General features: G+C 38.0%; 1 protein-coding gene across 11 annotated transcripts in view; it reads right to left on the reverse strand.

The window, feature by feature from the left end:
• TAFA2 (TAFA chemokine like family member 2) overlaps positions 1-24,598 on the reverse strand; it is a 506,162-nt gene that overhangs the window by 239,294 nt on the left and 242,270 nt on the right. The window contains exon 1 of one of the 11 annotated variants that reach the window (XM_084956232.1): positions 22,371-22,576. The exons of the other annotated variants lie outside the window; for them this stretch is intronic. The gene's annotated coding sequence lies outside the window, so the exon portion shown is untranslated. Of the gene's footprint in view, positions 1-22,370; positions 22,577-24,598 lie in introns of those variants that run through there. 11 annotated transcript variants of the gene reach the window in all.

The raw sequence follows: 24,598 nt of genomic DNA on the forward strand, positions 1-24,598 counted from the left end.
ACTGGTTTATTTCATTTAGCATAATGTCCTTTAAGTTTACTCATGTTACAGCATGTAGCAGGATTCCCTTTTTTTTTTTTGCATTTTTAAAATTTAATTTGTAATTTATATTGAAGTATAGATGATTTACAACGTTGTGTTACTTTCAGGCACAAAGCAAAGTGATTCGGTTTTACATATACATATATCCCTTTTTTTTCAGATTCTTTTCCACTATAGGTTACTACAGAATATTGAGTAGAGTTTCCTGTACTATTCAGTAGGTCCCTATTGATTATCTATTTTATTTACAGTAGTGTGCATATGTTAATTCCAAACTCCTAATTTGTCTCTCTCCCACCACAGAATTTCCTTCATTTTTAAGCCTGAGTAATATTCCGTTGAATGCATATATCACATTTTGTTTACCCACTCACCTGTCATCTGTCAATGGGCATTAGGGTTTCTTCTACCTCTTGGTTACCATGAATAGTGCTGCTATGAACATGGGTATACAATTATTTCTTAAAGACCCTGCATTCAACTGGTATGGTTATATACCCAGAAGTCATATTGCTGTATCATATGGTAGTTCTTTTTTTAATTTTTTAAGGAAACTCTATGTTTTCCAAGCAGCTGCACCATTTTACAATCCCCCTAAAAGTGTACAAGGGTTCTAATTTCTCCACATCATCACCAACACTTATTATTTCCTGTTTTTTTGATAGTAGCCTAATGATGATTCCAATAAGTGGGAGATGATATCTCACTGCGGTTTTGATTTGCAAATGTCTGATGATTAGTAATGTTATATGTCTTTTCGGACACTTCTTAGCCATTTGTCTATTATCTTTGGAGAAATATTATTTAAGTCCTTTGACCATTTTTAAATCAGGTTATTTGTTTTTTTTATGGTTGAGTTATAGGGTTTCTTTTATGTATTCTACACATTAATCCTTTATCAGATAATGCAATTCCCATTTGGTTTGGTTTTGAGAATAACAACTTTGTCATTTCTAGATGTTTTTCTCCTACTAAGTTGGATGCTCCATGAAGTATTCTCTGTTTCTTCTCTGCTCTCTACCAGAACCAATTACAGTTACCACTAGATGGTAGGCAGCCAGCCAATGGGGATTAAAAAACAAAGAATAAATATATACCACATAACTAGGAGAACAGACACAGGCTTTGACCTAGCTCTCTACCATCACCCCTCTTATCCCATAGGGAAGGTGAGCTCTTCCTTGGATTGGAGCCTACCGACTTAGTGGCTGTACAATTTAGCAATCATATTCGCCTGGCTTTTCCTATACTAGAGTTTTGCCCTAAATGACCCAGAATGAAAATTAAAGCTAAAGGGAAGGGTTGAGATGAGGATGCTGCTAGAGAAGACGACTTGCTGAAATGAGACCAAAAAGAAGAAGTCAGAGGAATCAACTTATTAGCAAACAGCAGATGAGGTGCAGGAGAAAGCAACCTCACACATGTAGATTTTTCCCAAGCACTCCATGGACCGCAGAAGGAAGACTGATGCTTAGAAAAATGACCTTACCAAGAAGAGGTTAAATTATGTGGGGTTTTTTTTTTTTTTTTTTTTTTTCACAGATGTTTTCAAAAGGTTTTTTTTTTTTAAACAAAATGGTTAAAGTAAAAGAAGTGTGATATTTTAAAAAGAAGAAATGTCAGCAACATGGACTATTCCTACCCAGAACCCTGCATAGACTAAAAATCACAAATAAATCAAGAGTTAATGCACATGTCTGCAATAAATACGCAAAGGTATGTGTAAATATGGTGGCCATTGGGTGTGAGATAAAAATGAAACAAACCGTAGAAGAGAGAGGGAAAAGGGCAGAACCACAGGGGAAAGCTTTGGCCACTTTGTCTGGAAAACAAAACTATAGCAGGAAAGGAGATGAAGGGCACTGAAGGAAAGAGAAAGGTAGAGATGGCGTCACCAAGGAAATGTGGTTTACCCTTTTTTCCCTCTCCAGATGATGCTGAGGTATATATGGAGAATTTCAAAATAAGTCAGGCAATCAATACACACAGCTTAAATTGTGCCACAGTTTCATCCCTGGGTTCTGGAAGGACTGTCAATAAGGCCGCCTTTGGCACTTTTGAAAGAGAATCGTAAATGAATGACACACCCACTCCTTTAGGCTTTATATGAGGGCAGGACATCCACTGAATAGGATCTGGTGCCAAAGGGAATCTTGGCAGTAATATGTAATTGTATTAACATTTATTATGCCTTCTTTCCTCTGAATAAAGTATATATTCAGATAATTAATACTTATAACTTATATTGAGTACCTGTACCATTTATTAGGATACATCCAGGAAAGCTAGGAAGGGAATATATGTTAAAAATAAAAATATTTCATGGAATAAATGTGCTAGTAAATTCACGTACAAGTACACTGGCGCAGCATTCCATGTATGAAATAGGTTAACTTTTCCAAGCTGCTTGGAATAGTGCTTGGTATATGAAAAGTAAATGCTAAATACAAAAAATATGCAATATGTGTATGTATTATATATACCTTATATTCACTTTTATCAGAATTTTACCCATTTTTAAAATAAATACCTATTTTTGAAAATAGGCAGCAAAGCTCTGACAAATGCTAAATTTTTACTATTTTCCTGTGAGTAAATTTATGGTTTTACAATAGAATATTTTGTTAGCCAAGTTGTTTCAACTTAAATATATTTTCAGAGTTTGGCTTTTAATATTTTGGAAATAAGTGAAGAGTGGGTTAAATGTCTGTTGCAATAACTGATTTTAATTTTGCTACTGGGTTGTTTAAATGCCTGGAAGCAATGGGGAGATACATTACATCGCAAACTATAGTGTTACATCAAGGTGCTATTTGCCTGACTTTAACTTTGAAAGTCTAAGACTATAAAAATAAAATTGAACATACGAAAGAGATTATAATACCATTTTTCAGATGACCAAGTAAAATTTAGCTAAAGCTACAACCTTAGGGGTTAAAATAAACCCCTGGTATTCTCGATGGCTAATAAAAGCTAGGCTCTGTGTGTGGCCAAAAACTGTCCAGAGGAAATAAGCAAGTCTGCCTTAAGAGGATAGCTGGGATTACCTCCACCTGTGCATCTTGAAGATAAATAGATCCTGAACTCCAAGTGTTTTACACTGTTTGCCTTCCCAAATTGATCCTGCTGCCGTAGTCAGAATACCCAGGTCCCCAATTTATAGAGTTTTAGAAATAAAAGAGATCCTAGCTAAAAATTTATACCTCCCCTGTATTACAAAGGAAAAAAACAGAGACCCAATGACTTAAACTACTTGCTCAAGGTCACATAACTGGAGTTACACCCTGAGCACTTTCTTAGTATCACCTTGCAGTGTCACTGATGCTCCAATTTTGTAATCCATCATTATCTCTAAACAATCTTTCAAAAATTCTCCTACTTCAAATAAGCCACAACCCTAGGATCCTGATTATATAATCACTATCTCAGTTTCAAATGCTGGAATTATCAATTAAGACATACCTCTGATGACATATTTAAGATCATTTAAAAATCAAAATGAAATAACTATGGTTGAGGCATCCAAAATGGAGCCTGCTGGCCATTGCGGATATGACTTCAGACATGCTCCTGCATGACTAAGAACTTGAATTTTTTCGAACTGTACCAAACTCAAGGATACTATCAGCCATTTTCAAAACAATACCTGGTAGCAGCTGCTGGCTGTGCAAGCTTGTAATTTCAATGCCCACCCAGGCCCCAACCTTTGCAACTATCTAATCAAATCCCAACCAATTCTTTCTTAACAAACACCCTTACTTTTTGCCAGCTCCAATCCTAACTCTTGACAATTTATGTAAACTTGAGGTCTTTGTCTCCCAGGCTACAGTCCCGACAAACCTCAAATAAAGACTTTTTTTTTTTTTTTGCCTCAACCAGCTCTGTATTCTTGGAATTCTTGGTTAATACCTCTGCCAAACTAATCACTATTTGGATCTGAAAATCAATATTTTCACCTATTAGAGAAATTGGTTGATCTTAATGTTTATGGCTTCAGTCAGATTACTGTAAACTATAATATTCACTTCAAAAGAAGAAAAAACAAGTTAGATGTAGTTTAACACATGCTTGAGAAAAAAATGCAAGAGACTTTAAGTAATAGAGTAACCAAAGATGGCCAAACCTAGGGTTGCAATTTGACTTCTTCTGGGGGTTACTGATGGCTAAGTGTTAAGGAAAATAGATCACCAAAGAAAATATTTCTCATCTCTACTGCCACACTTTCTTCTGCTTTTTTGTGTGTGTGTGTGTACACATGACTAGTCCCAAATCTCTACAAATGCTACTATCTATCTAGGTGATGACTGACAGGAAGGCAGACAGATGGAGGCAAGATATATGTCTGTGCTGCCCATTTTCTACCACAAAAGTAAGCACTAAGGCAAAAATGTCCAACCTGTCAATTCATATTTCAGGGCTTTCATGAGATAATTATTTTCTCCATCTCTTAGGTAATGATGAAGCTATGAGACTTGGGGTGGGGGGAGTGGGTAGGGAACAGGATTATTTTTACAGTAAAATATTAAATACTAAAAGTTTATATATTTTTTTCCAACCTCAATTTGCTTTGCATGCCCCTTTCTGAGGTTTTATATTTTTATTCCTTGTTCTTGTGGTCAAGTTTTTTAAGTTAAATTAATTAATTTATCCTTCCCTGGATTTCTAGTAGCTAAATACTTATCTTACTGACACCAAGACAACTCCAAGAACTGACAAAGACAAGTGCACTGGAAACAGAGAGGCTTTCAGAAACACAGTATTTACACTCTACTATTTACAGAATATTGCTAGATATATGTATTTGTCAACTGAAAAATCCACAACCTAAAAATTGAGAATTATGTTTTAATCAGTGGACTTTCTGAGGACTTCAAGGCTGGAAGGGAGCCTCTCAGAATGGCTCAGCAGGACAGCTCTAAAGAGAAAAGAGAGGAGCCAGCATATATATAGGGGTCTTTGTAAAACAAACAAACAACAACAACAACAAAAAACCCAGGTAACCAGATAATGGAAACATCAAAAGATTACTGTTAATTAAAGAAAACCAGACATCTTAAGTTAACGAATTTAGCTCTTTTCTATGTGTGGGGAGGTGCAAGAGTCTGGGCTCATTATTTTGATATGCACCTTAACTACCTAGTATCCTGCCAGTATCCTGTTCTTTCCCATGTGTGAGTCCCCTCAAGGTGCACTGTGGGTGGCTCCACTCGCTAAGGGCTTGGTAGCAGACAGCCCTTATGTCTGCATCTTGAGTTCCCTCAGGGCTCACAGTCAGGGCAGCCACAGTGGCTTGATGGCTACAATATCCTTTCTTTATTGAAATGGCAAGCAACATTTTTCACTGACACAATCATGTATCTACACCACGTTCTATAACAAAGCAGGAGCCTATGGGGAACTTCCCTGGGACAGACCCCACCACCAAATCCTCTGCTTTAGCTCCTCTCAGCACTAAGTAGATAATAGTATCTGATGCACACTTCCTGAGTTGTTTTACAGATGCTAAAACCACCGCCAAATGGAAGACTGTTAATTACTTGATGACCTTGAGCATACAGCCCCCCAGGCTTCCTGGAACCTAAGGACTGATAATGTTAACCTTTGTGACACTGTTCTGTTATCTCATCATGAACCAATCAGAGAATTATGCAGGAGCTGATCCACACACCCTGTGACTCCCCCCACACCCTAACTTGGCCTTTAAAAATGCTTTCCTGAAATCCTGTGAAATCAGATTGTTATGATCATTATACAACTACAGATGTGATAAATTCATTTGAGTAATAAAAAAAATAAAGTAATTAAGGGGAAAAAATAAAACATATCCACTGTTAAAAAATAATAATAAAATAAAATTAAAATTAAAAAATAAAAATGCTTTCCTGAAATCCATCAAGAAGTTAGGGCTTTTTGATCACTACCTGCCTCAAACTTCTTGATGGGAGCCTTACAATAGAACAGCACTTTCATTCACCACAACCTGCTGTCACTAGATTGGCTTTATTGTTCATAGGTAAGCAGACACAAGCTTGGTCCTCTAAGTTTTCCAACTTGTTAACCTTTAGGATTCTCTTCATTGCCTTAAAAATTGTATATCTAAAAGCTGTAGGAAATTTATGAGATAGATGAGAGTGATACCTTCACAGTTTCCTTGGTCTCTGTCTCACCATAGCAAAGCATTAAAATGGCAGAGGTTTTACATATTTATTAAACCAAAAGTACATTTTCAGAAGAGGAGAGCGAGGACTCATGTGTGCAGGATAAAAAGAGAGCCAGAGTCACTCTGCAGTAGTCTTTATACGCCACAATTCGGACCTGAGTGGAGACCCAATTTGATCTTCTGATTGATCTTGGGCAGGATACCTTATTTGCATGGGGAACAGGTTATATAAAGGCAGGGCGAGGAATGGGCAACGTTTCTTCTCTAGCAGGGAGTGAGCAGCCCAGGCTGGTCAAGGTCGGGGAAGGAGCACTACAATGAGACATGGCCAGAGGCTTTTGGGTTTAATCTTCTTGAAGAGGACTTGAAGCCTATAACAAGAGTTTAAGAAAAAACATTTACATCTCAGAATTAGGCATGCTCCCTTACTAAATATATACATATATATGATTATTTATGTGGATATAAAAAAGTCAAGTGTTTTTGGTGTTTTGCACCCAAGGCAAACATTTTTAGATAATTTCTCCTCTTCTATAGTTTGTAAAAATATAAAAATATGATCTGTTTAAAGTAGCTCAGAGAACTAAGATCAAATTTTTTTTTTTTTTTTTTTGGCTTTTTAGGGCCTCACCCAAGGCATTTGAAAGTTCCCAGGCTAGGGGTCAAAAAGAAGCTACAGCTGCTGGCCACAGCCATAGCCACAGCCACAGCCACAGCCACAGCCACTGAAGATCCAAACCTCATCTGCAACCTACACCACAGCTGATGACAACTCCAATCCTTAACCCACTAAGCAAGGCCAGCGATTGAACCCACATTCTCATGGATACTAGTCGGGTTCGTTAACCCCTGAGCCATGATGGGAACTCCTAAGATCAATTTTTAAATATGCATTTTATGCTGACTAGCACAAGGCTATGTCTTTCACAAGTAATTTTACTTAAGTGAATGTGAATTTTGATAAAATGGTCAATATGACAAGACCTTCTGGAGGTATTTTATGTATGAATCTACATACAATCTCCACTAAAATGGCCATGCCTTAAGTTCTTGTTGCTTCGGTTCTTAAATATATATAATAAGTGGACTCTGTTTTCAGGACCTTTACAGTATTCCAGGGAAAGAAATGAGACAGAAACAAACATAAAGAGTAGATGAGTAAGAATATATGTGTTCATGAGAGATGCACACAAATTATTTTGGGAGTCCAAATAAGAGGTAAAGAACATATCTGATGAAGGAGATAGAACGGTAATCATGCAGGAGGTGGTATTTCAAATTGACTTTGAAGAATACAAAGAATTGTGACAAGCACAAACAGAAGGGGGAAAGATCTATGCTAAATCACAGTATAACAAAAGCAAAGAAGAGTTACATGTATTGGAGGGACTGAGCATGTCCAGGGGGCAGGGGATGGCATTCAGCTGAAACATAAAGTACCAGGAGACTAGAGCAAGACAAGATCAATCTAGCTAGATTTTTACTTAATTTAGTGGTCAGTAATAAAAGCACAAGCATTTACCCAAAGCAAAACTAGAGAGTGCCTCTTCATCCCATCTCCTACTCAAGTCTACCATTTTCTTCATGAAGCCACAAGGCTCTTCTGGAGGTGAGAGAAACACCAAATAAAGATTTAGATATTCTTAGAAGTAAAAACTGGATTTCTTAATTCCAAAAATTAAAAAATAAATAAGTTTAAAGAAGGGTGTCAGGAGTTCCTTCTGTGGCTCAACAGGATCGGAAGCGTCTCTAATTCCTGGACACAGGTTTGATCCTAGCCCCCGCACAGTAGTTTAAAGGATAGGGCGTTGCTTCTGAGGAGGCATAAGTGGCAACGGTGGCTCAGATCTGATCCCTCGCCTGGAGACTCCATATGTCCTGAGGCAGCCAAAAATGGAAAAAAAAAAAAAAAGAGAGAGAGAGATTTAGCTACTCCAATGTCCTGAGAATCCATTGCCCTTACCTGACAACTATGCAAAGGCATTGTGTGTTTGCTCTATCCCAAGAAAAAAAATGACACTCCCCTTAAGAAAGCCCTGTAACTTTGTATTATCACCATCTACCTAGTCTGTATTTTTCAGGTGGTTATTTCAGTTGAATTGCAGGTCTTTGTAACAAGAAGTTAAATGCAAAAGATACTAATCTATAGGAAAATAGGTACAAGTTAACACCAGCTTCAAGTCAGGAAAATAGTTGAGTAACTGTAACTCCAAAAACGTGTAATTTCACTGAAGTGACACTGTAGGATAAAGACAAATGAAACACAGCTATGATTCAGCTTTTCCCTGAGACTAATAACTACTGCCAATCACTCACTGAGAAATTCACATTTCTTCCAGCTTCCATCACCATTTATTTGGTATATTTCTGTGGGATCTTAGCCTATACACCTGTGTGTGTGTGTGTGTGTGTGTGTGTGTGTGTGTGTGTGTGTTCAGCTAGGAAGTTATTTGTTAGTAACAAGCAGGAAATAACATCTTCATGGCTTCTGTAAAATTTGGGGTAGCCCATGTCCGTGTCATCCTCAACCTGCAAGTACTTCACTCAGCAAACAGGAGGGCATGACTGAACAAAATGTCATAGCACAGAAAGGCATACATCACAGAGACACAGAAAGGACAGAGCAAAGTGTGACAAAATCAGACTCGGGGATATGATATTTCACAGATGACAAGTCACTATCCAAGCATTTTTGAAAAGCCTATTAAAAGAGACATAGTTTCTTAGATCTTACTATTACATGAATTTATTTAGAAATAAAAGCTTAGAAATGAGCTTAAGGGAGATGCTGAAGTTCAAGTATGACCCTAAAGCAACTGCAGAGCCACTAACAAAAATAAAGGTTTTTGAAAAGCCCTCTCGAGATTCTAGAACATTTATTTTACTTTTTAAATCTTTTTATGGTAAGGTGGAGGAGCAGAGTGGAATACCATGTTATGTAGCATTAAGAGTCTGTAATATATAGATTTAAATTCAAGTTAATAGCTTAGAAAACAAGAGTCATTTCATTTATAGGACAGATTCTACCAGGTTGATCACTATTTTTCCTATGTGTATCTCATTTTAACCTTACAAGAAGATATTTTTCTTTCTCCTCTTTAGATCCTGATGGAAGGAGAGGGAGAGAATGGGCTGTGGAGCACCCATGGAGCATCAGAAACAATTCAGAAAACAAAAGAATCAGGCAAAAGCACTGCAGCAGTGACCAATCTTTCCAAAGACAGTCCAGTCTCCTGGAATCTCAGAAGCTCTACAAGGGACAGCCAGGGATTCCTGGGAGGAGCATCCCCTGGGTGTGTGGGCAGGGTCACTGGCCCCCTCCTCCCAGATGCATGTGCCCGAGTCTGGCTACTATCATTTTTCTTGCAAACACCAATGATCCTCCATCCCTCTCCAACACTCCTCACCCCCGTATCAGAGTCACAGTGCCAAAGTGCCTCATCCCAGAACACAGGCCAAATCTCTGAATAGTCTGAGTCCCGAATGCTAAGCAGGTGAGGTAGCGCCCAAAGCCTAAACTGGGAGTGAACTGCACATGCCTAGGCCAAAAATCTACAGCTTTCCAGAAGCCAGAAGAGCCCAGCGTAGCAACAGGGCTTCCAGCCCAGAACCTGGGGGCCCCAAAACCACGTCTACCGAGTTCCAAGGCCACCACAAGCTGAATGCTCCATTCCATTGTACTTTCCTCGGTGCCAATTCTTCCCACCAGTGGCTGCAAGGTGGCTAAAAGGCCCAAGGAGACCTTGGCTGCCTATGCCTTGAGCCTTTCCCCAGAAGAGCACCTTCAGTGCATCAGTCTCTCTTTCTGACCCAGCCCCTCTATTAGCATCCTTTGGTGGGGGAACTTTATACACAGGAAAAATACCTTTGGTATTAATTATTGCTAGGAGATACAGAGATGGGGTGGATTGAGCTGAGAAGACAATATGATTTTGGTGAGTAGAGTGAACAGAGGAGATAATCAGCATCCTTTCTAAAAACTTTGTCCAACCGGTACTTAATTCTTTTTGGATTTGCTACTTACTACAGTGTTAAATGTAATCTCAATTTGGTGTAAAAAGGGGAACTCATGTACATGGATCATACTGGGCAACTTTCGGTTTTAGAAACTAAAATAGACTAGAAAAAAAAAATCTCTAGCTATTACATTACCACACAGATATTTCCACTTGAACTTTTTCTCAGAGCAAGCCCTATTTCAGGGTTCGTTGACCTCCATGAAATCATTAAACCACAGAAAGGATTTATTAACTTGAAGTCTTCATTTATTTTATAACTCTTGGGAGCTCACAACTACCAATATAACTCTCTCCGAATACAAACATATCATCATCCCAGTAAAGAGTATATTAAGGGTCTTGATGTGGTAGACTACAACACTTGGAAATAATATTAGTTTCCCTAAAAGAGGTGTCTGAAATTCCATTGTTAGAGTGATAAAATAATATCTGGATTATGAATTCACTAGCAGATATTTATTGCCTAATTCAGATAAAGTGTTAATACAGATTGGTTGGGCACATGGGTTAACTAAATTATATTAAAAAAAAAAGAGTATAATATTATCCTGTATTTTCCTTCATAAAATAGATGTTTCTAGAAGAATAAAATTTATCAAAATGTTGTGTATCAAGTTAATTTTAAATTTACTACATAGTCAACAGGACTGAATATATAGTCTTTGATCCTTTCCCCTGGAGAGCAGCCTCGGGGCGTCAGTCTCTCCCACCCAGCTCATCAATCAACATGAAATTGGAAATCCATGGATCTCACAAACTGCCTAATTTACAATGCTGCATGGTTCTCACATTGGACATTGGAGAGGTGGATTTGATTGAACCATGAATCAAGCACATATGGTGATTTTATTTACGTCAATTTTCCTGGTGCCAGGAAGCCCTCATAATGTCCCACATTTAATGATATAATTTTAGTGATTTTAAGATTTAAATAGCCCAATAATATAAATTTTAAAATTTAGTCTCAATTACAATTTTTCTGTTAAGATGAGGCCATGAGATTTAGTGGCAGACATTAACATACAAATAACAGTTGTCAGAAAGCCAGGTCCTAGTAGCCTACTCATTTATGAAGCCTAGGTAGTTAGATTTCAAACAAAACAAAACAAAACATAAAAACATGTCCTGCACTTGCTGAAGAGTCTCAGGAAACTCAGGGTAGAAGGACTCCATTTTATTTCATTCTGTCTCACTATATTGTTTTCATAAAAAATTTTTCTGTTTTAATATGTATAACTTTCTTTTGTTGCTGCACCCTGTGTAAGTTCCCAGGCCAGGGATCAAACCCGCACCACAGCAGCAACCAGAGCTGCCACAGTGACAATGCCAGATCCTTAACTGCTGTGCCAAAGGGAACTCCATAGTGAGTTCTTCAGCCATGCACCCCTTTATTGGCTTTATACATGCTCATTTTCAACAACTTAAACATCTTCAACGGAGGCAAATACTTGTCTTTTATAGGTAGATTAACAATTTCATTGACAAAGTAAACAACTCTACCAGTCATGCCTCTTCCCTCCCTCCACCTTCTCAAAGTCCAAAAAGAGAAAGGAAGACACACAGTAATATTGATTAGATGACTCTTGGCCTTGAGACCTCAATTTTTCAAAAAATCAAAAGGGGTACAAATGACTACATTTTCAGTATATATAATGACACCTGAAAATATAGTTGGGTTTGTTTTTCTTAAGGATCTGAAGTTTTGTCTTCACAGAAAACCAGATGGCGTGTTTGGGGTTTGGGGGTGGTAGTGGAATTTGGTTTTGTTTGTTGTTGTTTTTAAAAAACAGGTGTGACAATCATTTTCTCCAGCTCCTGTATTAGCACATTTAATTGCTAAGTTCACAGGCAGCCATCTCAATTCTTTTACCAGCAGATGGTAAAAGAGATTTTAAAAGAGGAGTAAGGATTTTTCAAAAACCATTTCAGAACAGTATGAGATCTGCTCTTTCCTCAATGGGTGTGTCAGCCTCTGATGGGCACTAATGGAAGTCACATAACAGCATCTACAGTGCATTTGCCTTTAATTACTTGACAGTTATCCAGGTTTTGTGAAATTACTCCGCACATTATCTAACAAAGCATTATGTACTTGCAGTAACTTTCTTCAAATGATTTTATAACCATTAGCTAATTAAACTTCACAATACTCCTGCAAAATATCTAGGCAGAAAGTTTTAGAAGCTTTATTTTGCTGAATTCCCAGATATATCACTGACAGAGATGAAAGTTAAATTTAAGTCCCAAACTCAGAAGGATTTATGCTTCATGTCACATTTGCTCCTCAAATATAACTCTCTGGTGTTTAGGATAAGAAGAACTTTGCTGACAAAGACACCATTATTCAGGGCTCCATCCTTCTTCTCTTCTTCTTAGCTAACAGAATCCTTTTCTGTTCAGAATGACCATTGTTAAAGAAAAACCATATTTTGACACTTGTTAAAATAATAAGGAAGGAGTTCCTGTCAAGACTCAGCAGGAACAAACCCAACTAGTATCCATGAGAACAGGTTTGATCCCTGGCTTGCTCAATGGGTTAAGGATCCGGCGTTGCCGTGAGCTGTGGTGTAGGTTGCAGACGCGGCTCGCGGCTCGGATCCTGCGTTGCTGTGGCTGTGGTGTGGGCCAGCAGCTACAGCTCCAATTGGACTCCTAGCCTGTGAACCTCCATATGGTATGGGTGCAGCCCTAAAAAAGACAAAAAAAAAAAGTTTACTTCTGAGTGAAGAAGAAAAATGTGGAAACTGGGTAAAAATACATGAAATCTGTTTAATCAGTTAATGTATTTAGTAAGTGTCCCAGGATAGACATTCTGTTTTTCCACCTCCACACAGGGGCATAATGGCTGATGTTAATGCGATGGACATAAGCTTAGAGTCAAGGCCAGAGCCCATACCGTGGATTTGTGTTATTCCTACTCATTAAAGCATACATCTGGTTTTATACCAAATGAAAGCAACGCATGGAATTAACGGTAAAATTTGGTAATCTGTCCAGATATGTACCACATAAACAAAGTAACTGATTTACTGTCTTCAGCCTAGTAAGACATACCTAGAAACATTACCTTTAGAATAGTGACAAAACTGTAAAATACTCAGAAGTGAATTTAGCCCGAGGAGCAGCAGACTCTGAGCAGCTCAGCGTGATGCTGCGGAGACTGGAATCTGGTCTCGGTTCCCACTCCCGTTTCTCATTGCTGTTACCCAGATGACTCTCAGGTGTGCATTCTCCAGTTATGTAAATTACCATATACTTATATAAGTTATATCTAGCTATATAATCAGTTGTATGATTCAATTATACTACCTTTCCAGATAGTGTTTTAATTACCCTTGTGCTTTTTTTCTTTTCACAGCCATTTAGTCTTGCTTAACTGAAAAACACCTTCCGATCTCAAATGTGCCTTGCTCAGCTCAGCATTAACAACATCTCATGAGCATGTACATCCTGGTGAAAACAGAGAAAAGAGAACTCTTCCTTGTTCCTTTCTGTATTTGCTATTAATTTGGGCCTATAATTTTTACTTGGATATTTAATGTCTGTCCAATGTTATTCTTTTTTTTTTTTCCCCCAGCTGTGTTCCTCAGCATGCGGACGTCCAGGCCAGGGATCAAACCCACACCACTGCAGCCACATGAGCTGCTTGCAGGGACACCAGGTCCTTAACCTGCTGCACCACAGGGGAATGCCTGTCTGTCCAACTCTAATGTTATATAAGTATAGTCATGAGTGGGTGATGAGTTTATATGGCTTCTAATCAAAATTTTATTCTAGTGCTAAACTTTCACTTTTGTTTTCTGGGAGCTTTTAGCTTGACATATTCTATAGTGCTTTTTACATAAACTGAATGTCAGTGGGTAGACCCTCTTCTCCCTCATAAGTTATCCTAAAGAGGATAAGCACCTCATCCAAGGTCACAAAAACTATGAGGACAGAGCAGAGATGCACATCAGATCCTATGACACCACATTTACAAAGCTGGTCTTTTTACTTTTCCAGGCATGTAAAAAGAGCATATTTCCCATTCTCCAAGTGAATAAGCTGTTTTGTTTTGTTTTAATAAACTTGTTTCTATCTCTTCTATAACAAAATGTTTTGCCTAGCAAGATTCCCCCAATTTATTTGGTTTTATCTTGTTATCTACTTGAAGTAAATAGATCCTAGATTTGGAGTTTTTTTCCACAAACAAATAGGAGACAGCAGTTCAACTCCATTTGAATTTCAGAATACTTAATCCTTTTAAACAGGTAAAAAGCTTAGGTATTTATTGGTTTTTCCTTTCACTAGAATTCAATAATTTGAACTTTGCTGATTACAATACTTTCACTTCCTTTATTGATTTACGTTAAAACCACCAAATGCCAATTCATTCTTCATTCATTTATTGGTCATTGTCAAAGATCATGTGTTTTATAGTTAATACAGAACTTCCAGGAATTCCTGTTTATCTTCATATACTTTATACACCCCCCTGGAAAGTAATTTAAGTATGTGCCTCACACCTTAATTCAAAATATAACTCAAGTAGAATAAGTTATTTCCCTGAAAGAGTTCTTATTACATACATATAAGTCTTGATTTGGTCACCTTCTCCTTAAGTAGTGTTCAATCTAGTCCTAAGGAGCTTAAAAGTGGATAATGAAATAGCTATGCTTATAATTCTGAAAAATGCAGTCATGAGTGGATGGAAATCTGAATCATAAAATTATTCTTGTTGCTTATTTGGTTATTTATTTATTTATTTTTGACTTTTTAGGGCCTCACCTGAGGCATGTGGAAGTTCTCAGGCTAGGGGTCGAATCAGAGCTGCAACTGCCAGCCTACACCACAGCTCATGGCAATGCCAGATCTTTAACCCACTGAGCAAGGTCAGGAATTGAACCTGCATCCTCACAGATACTAGTTGGGTTCGCTACCGCTGAGCCACAAAGGGAACTCCTTTAATTTTTTTTTTTTTTTTGTAATCAACCTATGTAGTCTATATTCTGATTTAATTGTTTTCAGATTACATCCTTAAAAAAGTCCTTTATTAGAAAATCTTATCGCTTCTTCCTTACTATATATTTCCAATACCGTAATTTAGACTGTCATTTTAACCTAGATTTTTATAAAAGTTTCCAAAATAATCTCCCTTTCACTGTCTTTTTTCTCCTTTCCATGAGCTGCTCAGTTATGCTAAAGCTTAGCTATCAGAATGCTTTAACCTCTAGGAGATGTGTCCAGATGCCTCACCTCACTACATACTAAAGAGCTCTTCCTTCCCTTTCTCTCTCCCCATAGTCTGCCACTTCCCCACTCAATCTTGGCCCTACCAGCAACATCTCTGATCACTCCCCTTCATTCCATACTTCATTCATTCATCCTTCACAAAACAAATATTTGACCCACTGATTATGCAACAGAAAAAGCTAGGTACTACTCATTTTGTTCTTTTTGCTAGACTTTTCTTTTTCTACCATTTCTCTTCTCTTGTCAAAATTCTATTCATCGTGCAGGACCCAGTCCAAATGACACCGGCACTTCCTATAGGAAACCTCTAATTTCCCCCTTCCTCCCCCATAAGAATAGTTTTCTTATGTGTCCAAAGATTTATTAATTTACATTCTGCTATCACAATACTCAGAGTAGTTTGATTTAAATTAGAAAGTTAGTTCTATGTACCCCCTCCCCTAGATTAGAGAGCCTCTAGAACAGTAAAATGCTTTACTTATCTTTAGGTCCCATTGAGAAGTTCAAAGGTTATCACCAATGTTAGCAGAGCACGATAACAAAATATTTGAGGAAAGGTCATATTTAAGAATCCATGCAGAGGTCCTATTGTGGATCAGCAGTAAGGAACCCGACTGGTATGCCTGAGGATGCAGGTTCCAAACCTGGCCTCACTCAGTGGGTTAAGGATCCAGTGTTGTCCTGAGCTGCAGCGTAGGTCACAGATGCAGTTCAGATCTGGCGTTGCTGTGGCCGTGGTGTAGGCTGGCGGCTGCAGCTCTGATTCGACACCTGGACTGGGAACTTCCATATGCCACAGATGAGGTCCTAAAAGCAACAACAACAACAACACAGAATCCATTCAGACAAGAATCACTTGGGAGAAGGTAAATGGCAAAACTGGTCCCTATCCTAGGAGTAAAGTGATGTACTGGGCAGGTAACCAGGCAAGGACTCAGTCAGCGAGCAGGGCAACCAGTTGATTTTAAATACTAGAGTCCAAGCAAAAACAAACAAGCAACACTACATCAAACTAAATGGCTTCTGCACAGCGAAGGAAACCTTCAACAAAGTAAAAACGCAACATACAGAATGGGAGAAAATGTTTGCAAACCACATGTCCAATTAGAGGTTAATAGCCAACATAAAAAAAGAAATTCATACGACTCGATAACAAAAAAATCAAATAACCCAACTTAGAAATGGACAAAGGACTTGAATGAACATTTTTCCCAAGAGAACACATAAGTGGCCAACAGGTACATTAAAAGGTGCTCAATAATGACTAATCATCAAGGAAAAGCCCATCAAAATCACAACCAGTAATCACCTCATACCTGTTAGAATGGCTATTATTAAAGAGAGAGAGAGGGAACAAATGCTTGTGAGGCTGCAGAGAAAAGGGAACTTTCATACACTGTTGGTAGGAATATCAATTGGTACAACCATTATAGAAAACAGTATGGGGGTTCCTTGAGAAATTAAAACTGGAAGTACCATAGGATGGGAATTACCCCCTTTCCAGGTATATATCCAAAAGGATTGAAATCAAGATCTCAAAGAGGTGGAGTTCCCACTGTGGTTCAGCGGTAATGAACCCGACTAGTATCTAGTATCCTTGAGGATGCGAGTTCAATCCCTGGCCTCACTCAGTGGGTTAAGGATTCAGCATTGCCAAGATCTGTGGTGTAGTTCACAGACACGGCTTGGATCCTGTGTTGCTGTGGCTGTGGTGTAGGCCAGCAACTACAGCTCTGATTTGACCTTTAGCCTGGGAACTTCCATGTGCTGCAGGTTTGGCCCTGAAAAGAAAAAAAAGATCTCAAATCTTTATTGGTATTCACATGTTCACAGCAGTATTATTTGCCATGGCCAACATGTGGAAACAAAGTGTCCACCGATGAATGAATAAGGAAAATGTGACAAATACAGTGAAATATTATTCAGCCTTAAAAAGAAGGAAATCCTCTCATTTGGTACAACATGGATAAACCTAGAGGGCATTTTGCCAAGTGAATTAAGCCAGACAGAGAAAGAGGCAACTACTACATGGTATAACACTCATGTGGACAAATTTTCAGTTGTAAGATGAATAAGGCCTGAGGATCTACCACATAACATGGTAACTACAGTTAATGACACGATACTGTATGATTGAAATTTGCTAAAAGAATGGAACTTAAATGTTCTCATCAAAAAAAAAAAGTGAATGGGGGAAATCCTTTCACAATGTATATGTACATCAAACCATCACACTGTACACTTTAAATATCTTACCATTTTATTTGTCACTTATACCTCCATAAAATTGGGGGGAAAAATTGAACACGGGTGTCTAGGAAGGGACTGAATCTCAGGAGCAACAGGTAAGAAGGCCAATGACCACGGATAGACTAGTTCCAAGAGTATTTGGATATCATTGCGGAATCATTTATTCCTCCTTAGCCACTCATAAATGGCACTGGGAACTGGGAGCAAGACTGAGGCTACAAGCAGATCAGTAGCCCCCCAAGTCTGAGAAGCTAAGGCTTACATGGAATGTGCAACACCTAAAACGCCTAATCAGAGATACATTCAATTGCATTCAGTCAACACCAGTCTTTGGGTTAAAGGCTAAAATCTATAACATGGCCTAGAAATTTCTGAAAAATAGGTACCCTGCCTCCCTCTCCAGGCTCATCTGATACCACTGTCTACCTAGCACATCCTCTGAGTTTCAGCCACTTTAGCATCTAGTTTCTCCATGTGCCTCTCCCAGAGCCCTCTACCATTTTCCCTTCCCTTCTACGGAGCTAGCTCCTACTTGTCCTTTAGTTTTTCACTCAAGTAAGTATGACACCATTCACTTCATCATTACAAAGAGATTGTGAAGCAAATAAAGGCAGGAACTGTGTCCTAAGAGTGTGTAAAAATTTAATTTTTATCTTTAGCATTTTAAAGTGTAAAGTTCCATGGTGTTAAGTATTTAAATATTTTCACATTGTTGTACAACCAATCTCCAGAACTCTTTTTATCTTCTTCTTCTTACTATTTTTTATGGCTAGCTGCACCTGCAGCATATAGAAGTTCCCAGGCTAGGTGTCAAATCAGAGCTATACCTATGACCTATGCCTCAGTTTTCTGGGCAATGATGGATCCTTAACCCAATGAGTGAGGCCAGGGATTGAACCCACATCCTCACAAAGTCGGGTTCTTAACCCACTGAGCCACAACAGGAACTCCTAGAACTCTTTTTATCTTACAAAACTGAAATTCTATATCCATTAAACAACTCCCCGTTCCCTTCTGCTCCAAGACTCTGGAAACTACCTTTGTATTTTCTGTCTCCAAGAATTTGACAATTCTAGATGTCTCATTTAAGTGGAATTACAGTATTTGTCTTATTTTTGTCTCCTGGCTTATTTCATGTAGTATAATGTCTTCCAGGTTCATCTATGTTGTAGCATATGTCAGAATTTCCTTCCTTTTTAAGGCTGAATCATATTCCATGATATGGATATGCCACATTTTGTTTCTCTCTTCACCCATGGGTGGACACTTGGGTTGTTTCCACCTTTTGGATGTAATGAATAATGCTGCTATGAACACAGGTACATAAAATCTTAAGAGCCTGCTTTCAGTTCTTCTGGATACATAGCAAGAAGTGTAACTGCTGGATCATATGGTAATTCTATTTTCAACTTTTTGAGAAACCACCAAACTGTTTTCCATCGCAGATGTACCATTTGACATACCCATCAACAGTGCATAAGAGTTCCAATTTCTCCTCATCCTCGCCAATACTTTTTTGTCGATTTTGTTTAATCTAATGGGTGTGAGTTAGTATTAATCATCTTTTAAATCATCTACATCATCGAGTTGATGCCTGAGACTTTCACACATGTAAATGTTCAAAAAATACTTACGGAATGAAGTTGGCCAAAAGCTCAGCTCAGTAGCATCCAAGCAGAGTAGATGCCTATCACATGGTATAATTATCTCAAGGGAGCTTGGAGTAGAGCCCATGGTGCTCTCACTTGCAGCTATGCTGACACAACTATCTTCCTACTTTCTCATTTGGGGTGTTTTAAACTATGTGGACACATTTATGACACTAGAGTGGGAGTTTCGGGAATAAATATGAAATTCTTCATGTTTTTCCAGTCAACAAAACTCAATTTTCTATGTGTATTTTTTTTTCTATGTGTATACTCTATTGTGTTAAGTTTACACATGAGCAATAGAAGTGTAGAAGAAGAAGAATACCTAAGTTGACTTGGGGATAAAATGCATCTATTACTACAACAAATTTTTAAATTCTTCCAAATTAGAGGTGAGAAGTGCTGAAGGACTCTATCATAGAGGTCTTGATCTTTCCTTGAGGTTCAGGATTTGGTGAGGAGATGATATTTGAGTGTATCTTTCTCTTTGTGTACATTCCATTAAGTATTCAGAGCAGTAGGTGTACTTTTCTGTAATTAAGCAATAATTAATTCAATCGAGACACTAATTACTCTCCTGCTAAATGTAAATACTGGGCTAGGCCCAATAGGGTTACAAAGAAGAACTCAAGGACTTGACTTGCTCTCAAGAAGTAACAAAGTAACAGAATAACCCATGAAGTCCTATACAGAAGGAAGTTCAAAGTCCTTAAACACAGTAATTTAAATGTAAATAAGTTAAAGACAATCCAATAGCCACCCATTATGTATTCAGTGAGAGGGACTAATTCTCAAGAATCAAAAATCAAATATTAAGCCCTCATTGTTCCTTCTGTTAGTCTGAATGAAACATACTCAGCAGCCCACATATACACACATACAAAAAAAAAAAAAAAAAAAAAAAAAAAACCTGTTTTTTCAATCCACAATAATGCAAGGTGCTAGAAATTGAAGTGAAAGCTTAACTAACTAGAACCATTCAATGCAGTGTTCATAGAAGTGTCCTCCTCTGGAATATCAAATATTTCATTTCAGAACTTGAAAAGTAATCAAGAATAGTAACAGGAGGAGTGAAAATATATCCATCAGAAGAAAACAAACTCACATACACTCACAGTCAGGATTTATGGAGTGCTGTCTTATATGAATGAGGAGAAAACATACGGATAATCTATTCACCAGTGTCAACCATTCTCCACTGAGGAAGATAACAGTCCATATACCATATCCAGGCAAACCCTATGAACAAGTCTACAGACCCCGCATTTCTGCAGTCTTGGGCCTGGCCCAGTAAGTTCATGGTGAGCAACCAGTCCTTACTGAGGCCTTCTTGTTGATCTAGTGGGTATTCAGCACTTAAGAGACATCATATTATCAACCAAAACATGTTGAAAACATATTCTCTATCTCTTTCCAACATCAGCTGCTCTTCCGGGTAGCTATATAGATGGCTAGATATTTAGAAAATGAAATTTTAAAGAAACCTTCATTTCTGCTGGGCTGACTTCATTTTCCTCTTCAATATACAACTTCTTATTCCAATTTCTGGGTCTTTCCTCATGCTTTTTACCTACACAGTGTATCTTCTATAACCCCTCTACCAGCACTTCTGTTATAACGCTGTCAGTATTCCCTTCTTTTTTTTTTTTAGGGCCACACTCACAGCATATGGAGGTTCCGAGGCTAGAGGTCCAGTCGGAGCCACAGGCCACAGCCACAGCCATGGCAATGCAGGATCCGAGTCGCTTCTGCAACCTACACCAGAGCTCAGCAACTCCAGATTCTTCACCCACTGAGAGAGGCCAGGGATTGAACCCACAACCCCATGGTTCCTAATCGGATTCGTTTCTGCTGCGCCACAACGGGAACTCTTTTTTTTTTTCTTGTCAGTATTCTCAATATTCTCTAACTCACTTCAACCTCCGAACCAAGCATCACTTTCTTTGAGCTCCTATAGTACTCTACACACATATTAAAGTATAATAAGCTTGTGCTTCATGCTTCCTCTACATTTTACATGCCTCAACAATGCACGTTAAAGCTCCTTGCTCATTGTAAACCACTATACAAAAATGTGAGATGAACAGCATGGGCCTTAATCTCAGTGCCATGGCTTTCAAGCCCCACATTTAGCATTTTGAGCATCTCATGTTTGTTTGGAAATATATAGGTATGATTTGCTAGTTTATTTTTTTAGAGGTGGTATGATTTAATCATGATAATTATCACAATAGCTTCAAGTTTTTGAGAGCTTACTCTGTCCCAATCACTGTGCTAATCATTTTTCACACATTTTCTTAGTCAATCATTAAAACAATGTTAAGCTGGTATGTGGATAATTATTTCAATTAACTGTATTAGAGAACTGATACAGAAAAAAAGTTAAGGAATTGCCCTAGAATTCATATCTCACATCTCTTAGAGTTGCTATCTCTAGTAAAGGGTGAAACTAGTGTGGTCTTTAGAGGCACACAAAACTGGCTGACTTCAAATTCTTTCTCTGCCCCTCACAAGCTAGGTTATCCTGGTTGAGTTCCATTAACCACTTTGAGTCATATGGCTTTATCAATGAAATAATGTGGTTGTGAGTACTAACAGGAATCATGTATATAAAATACAAAAAAATTTAACTATTATACAGGAAACATATAGTAAGTGGTATTTATTTTTTCCTTTTCTTTCTAAATAAAATCAGACACTCTTCAAATCAAGAAGCATCTTTCTGACACTGGTGTGCCCTAGCATATATAATGCTACCATAAGTAATCTGTAAGTGCTTTAATATACATTTATTATTATTCAAGGAAAAGATATATTCATATGCCAACCAATTTTAAGATTTAAAAAAGATCTTTATAAAAATACACTTTAAACTTTTCTCCCCTAACTTTAGAGTCTATTATTTCACTGAGACCAGGGAAAGGATACAAAAACCTACACTTTAACACAGGCAATCTGAAGACACTCAATGACTAAAGAGAAGAGTCCTTACCCAGTTTGTAGAATTAGGCTACTTACTGAAGTTCCTGTTGTGGCTCAGCGGATTAAGAACTTAACTAGTATCTATGAAGATGCAGGTTCAATCCCTGGCCTCACTCAGTGGCTGTGACACAGGTCACGGATGTGGCTTGGATCCCGCATTGCTGTGGCTGTGACATAGGCTGGCAGCTGCAGCTCCAATTCAACCCCTAGCCTGGGAAGTTCCGTACGCTGGGGGTACAAACCTAAAAAAAAAAAAAAAAAAAAAAAAATTACATATATATGTGTATATACACAGACATATAGGACCTGGTCTTCTTGCCCAAATCTTACTTTACACATTGTGTAAGATAGCAGTGCCCAAGAGACATATATTTATAACTATTTCAAGTGAAAGATCTACTAGGTACTAAGTGAAAAGTATAGAAGGCATACACCTAATCACCAAGGATCTCACAGTCTTAATACAGAAAGCACATTTAACATAATGTGGTAAATACTTTTAAAAAGTACAAAAATAGGTAGTTCATTCTGTGGCTCAGTGGTAAACGAACCTGATGAGGACCCATGAGGATGTGGGTTCGATCCCTGGCCTCGATCAGTGGGTCACGGATCTGGCATTGCTGTGAGCTCTGGTGTAGGTCACAGATGTAACTCAGATCCCGCATTGCTATGGCTGTGGCAGGCAGCTGTAGCTCCAATTTTGACTCCTAGCCTGGGAACTTCCATATGCCACAGGTGAGGCCCTTAAAAAAAAAAAAAAAAAAAAAAAAAGATACAAAAATAATAATATAATGGCACAAAGGAAGGAGATATTCACTAAGCTTGAAGGATAAGAGAACTCAATGAACAGTTGAACTTAACCTTGTAGAAGAGTACAAATTCACAGGCAAAGAAGAAGGCAAAGGGATATTCCATACAGAGGAAATTGTGCAAACAAAGGCACAGATGTATGAAAAGGATTACATTGCAATAGGTTCAGAGGATGTCAAGAAATCCAAAATGGCTAAAGTAAAGGGCAAATAAATGTCTATCATCAGAGGCAGGATGGGAGAGGGACATAGAGTAGTCAGACTGTTAAAGACTGCCAACTAAGGAATATCACTGCTGCCTGTTCTACAACGATTAAGCCATTAGCCACTACTGTCCCTGGCCTTCAACACACCCTGAAAGGCTTTCAGAGCAGAGATTAGGAATGAGGTACTGTGTCGTGGGAAAACTGGCAGAACAGTCCTTCAGGGAGTTAAATATATTCAAGAGAAATTTTATGAACCGAAATTCTTGCACCTTCACATACTTAGAAGAGCATTAACTAAGACAGCTCTTCCACATGACTGGCAGCCACCTTCTACAGAGATGTATATTTGACTACATATATCCTCACCAAAGTCGCATATATATTGACTTCCCCCCCTTGACTCTTTGGAACAGTTTCTCAGAGTTTTTTGAGAGGCTGTCTCTTGGTCTATAGACCCTCAGTAAGACACTGAGGAGACTCAACTCACAGCTCTTAAGTTGTATAGCTTTTTTGTTTGTTTGTTTGTTTGTTTCCCAGTTTACAAGACCTTGATAGCCATGCCAAGAAGCACAGACTCAAAGCAGAAGATTGGGCTCTACTATTTCAACGTACAGAATATATTTAGTCTACCATTTTAACCCAGTGTACACCAAATTGTTCTTTTGTTTATATATATATATATATAAAATATTCTTTCTTCTTGACACAAAGAATAAATAAAAATAAATCAATTATCCAATTGATAATAGAGATTACTGGTAGATATCATCAAATGTGAATAGAACTGAAATGGCTAAAATTGCTCATGACGGAATTTGCTAGTGACTAAAAATGGATGGAAGAATCAAATTTTCTTAATAAAATGTATATCTTGATATTTTCCCAAATATTAGACTTCTAAAAAATAATGGCCAGCAAGGAAAGAATATGATGTCAGAAGCTACAATTTGTTAAATATGGTAAGAACAAAGCTGGCCATAAAGGACAGGCAAGCTTTGAATAAAGGAGGGATGACCCATAAGGAATATAAGAAATAAAATAATTTAGCCAAAAGAATGTCTTTTTCTGCAGAAGTTGCGGTGTTAATTAAATGGCAGATCAAGCCCAGAGCCTGAAGGACTTTACAATAGTCGAAGGAGTTTAGTGATAACAAAAACTAAACTCTTCTGCAAGAAAATGACATAATAGAAGCACTTTTTTAAGATAATTAATTAGTTGACAAACCTTCATTAAGTGTCATCGGCCAGGA

Source organism: Sus scrofa, chromosome 5, assembly GCF_054392235.1.
Source record: "Sus scrofa isolate SSC_HxYL_T2T_F1_AM1 chromosome 5, Sscrofa_HxYL_maternal_Yorkshire_Landrace_v2.0, whole genome shotgun sequence".
Taxonomy (NCBI): domain Eukaryota; kingdom Metazoa; phylum Chordata; class Mammalia; order Artiodactyla; family Suidae; genus Sus; species Sus scrofa.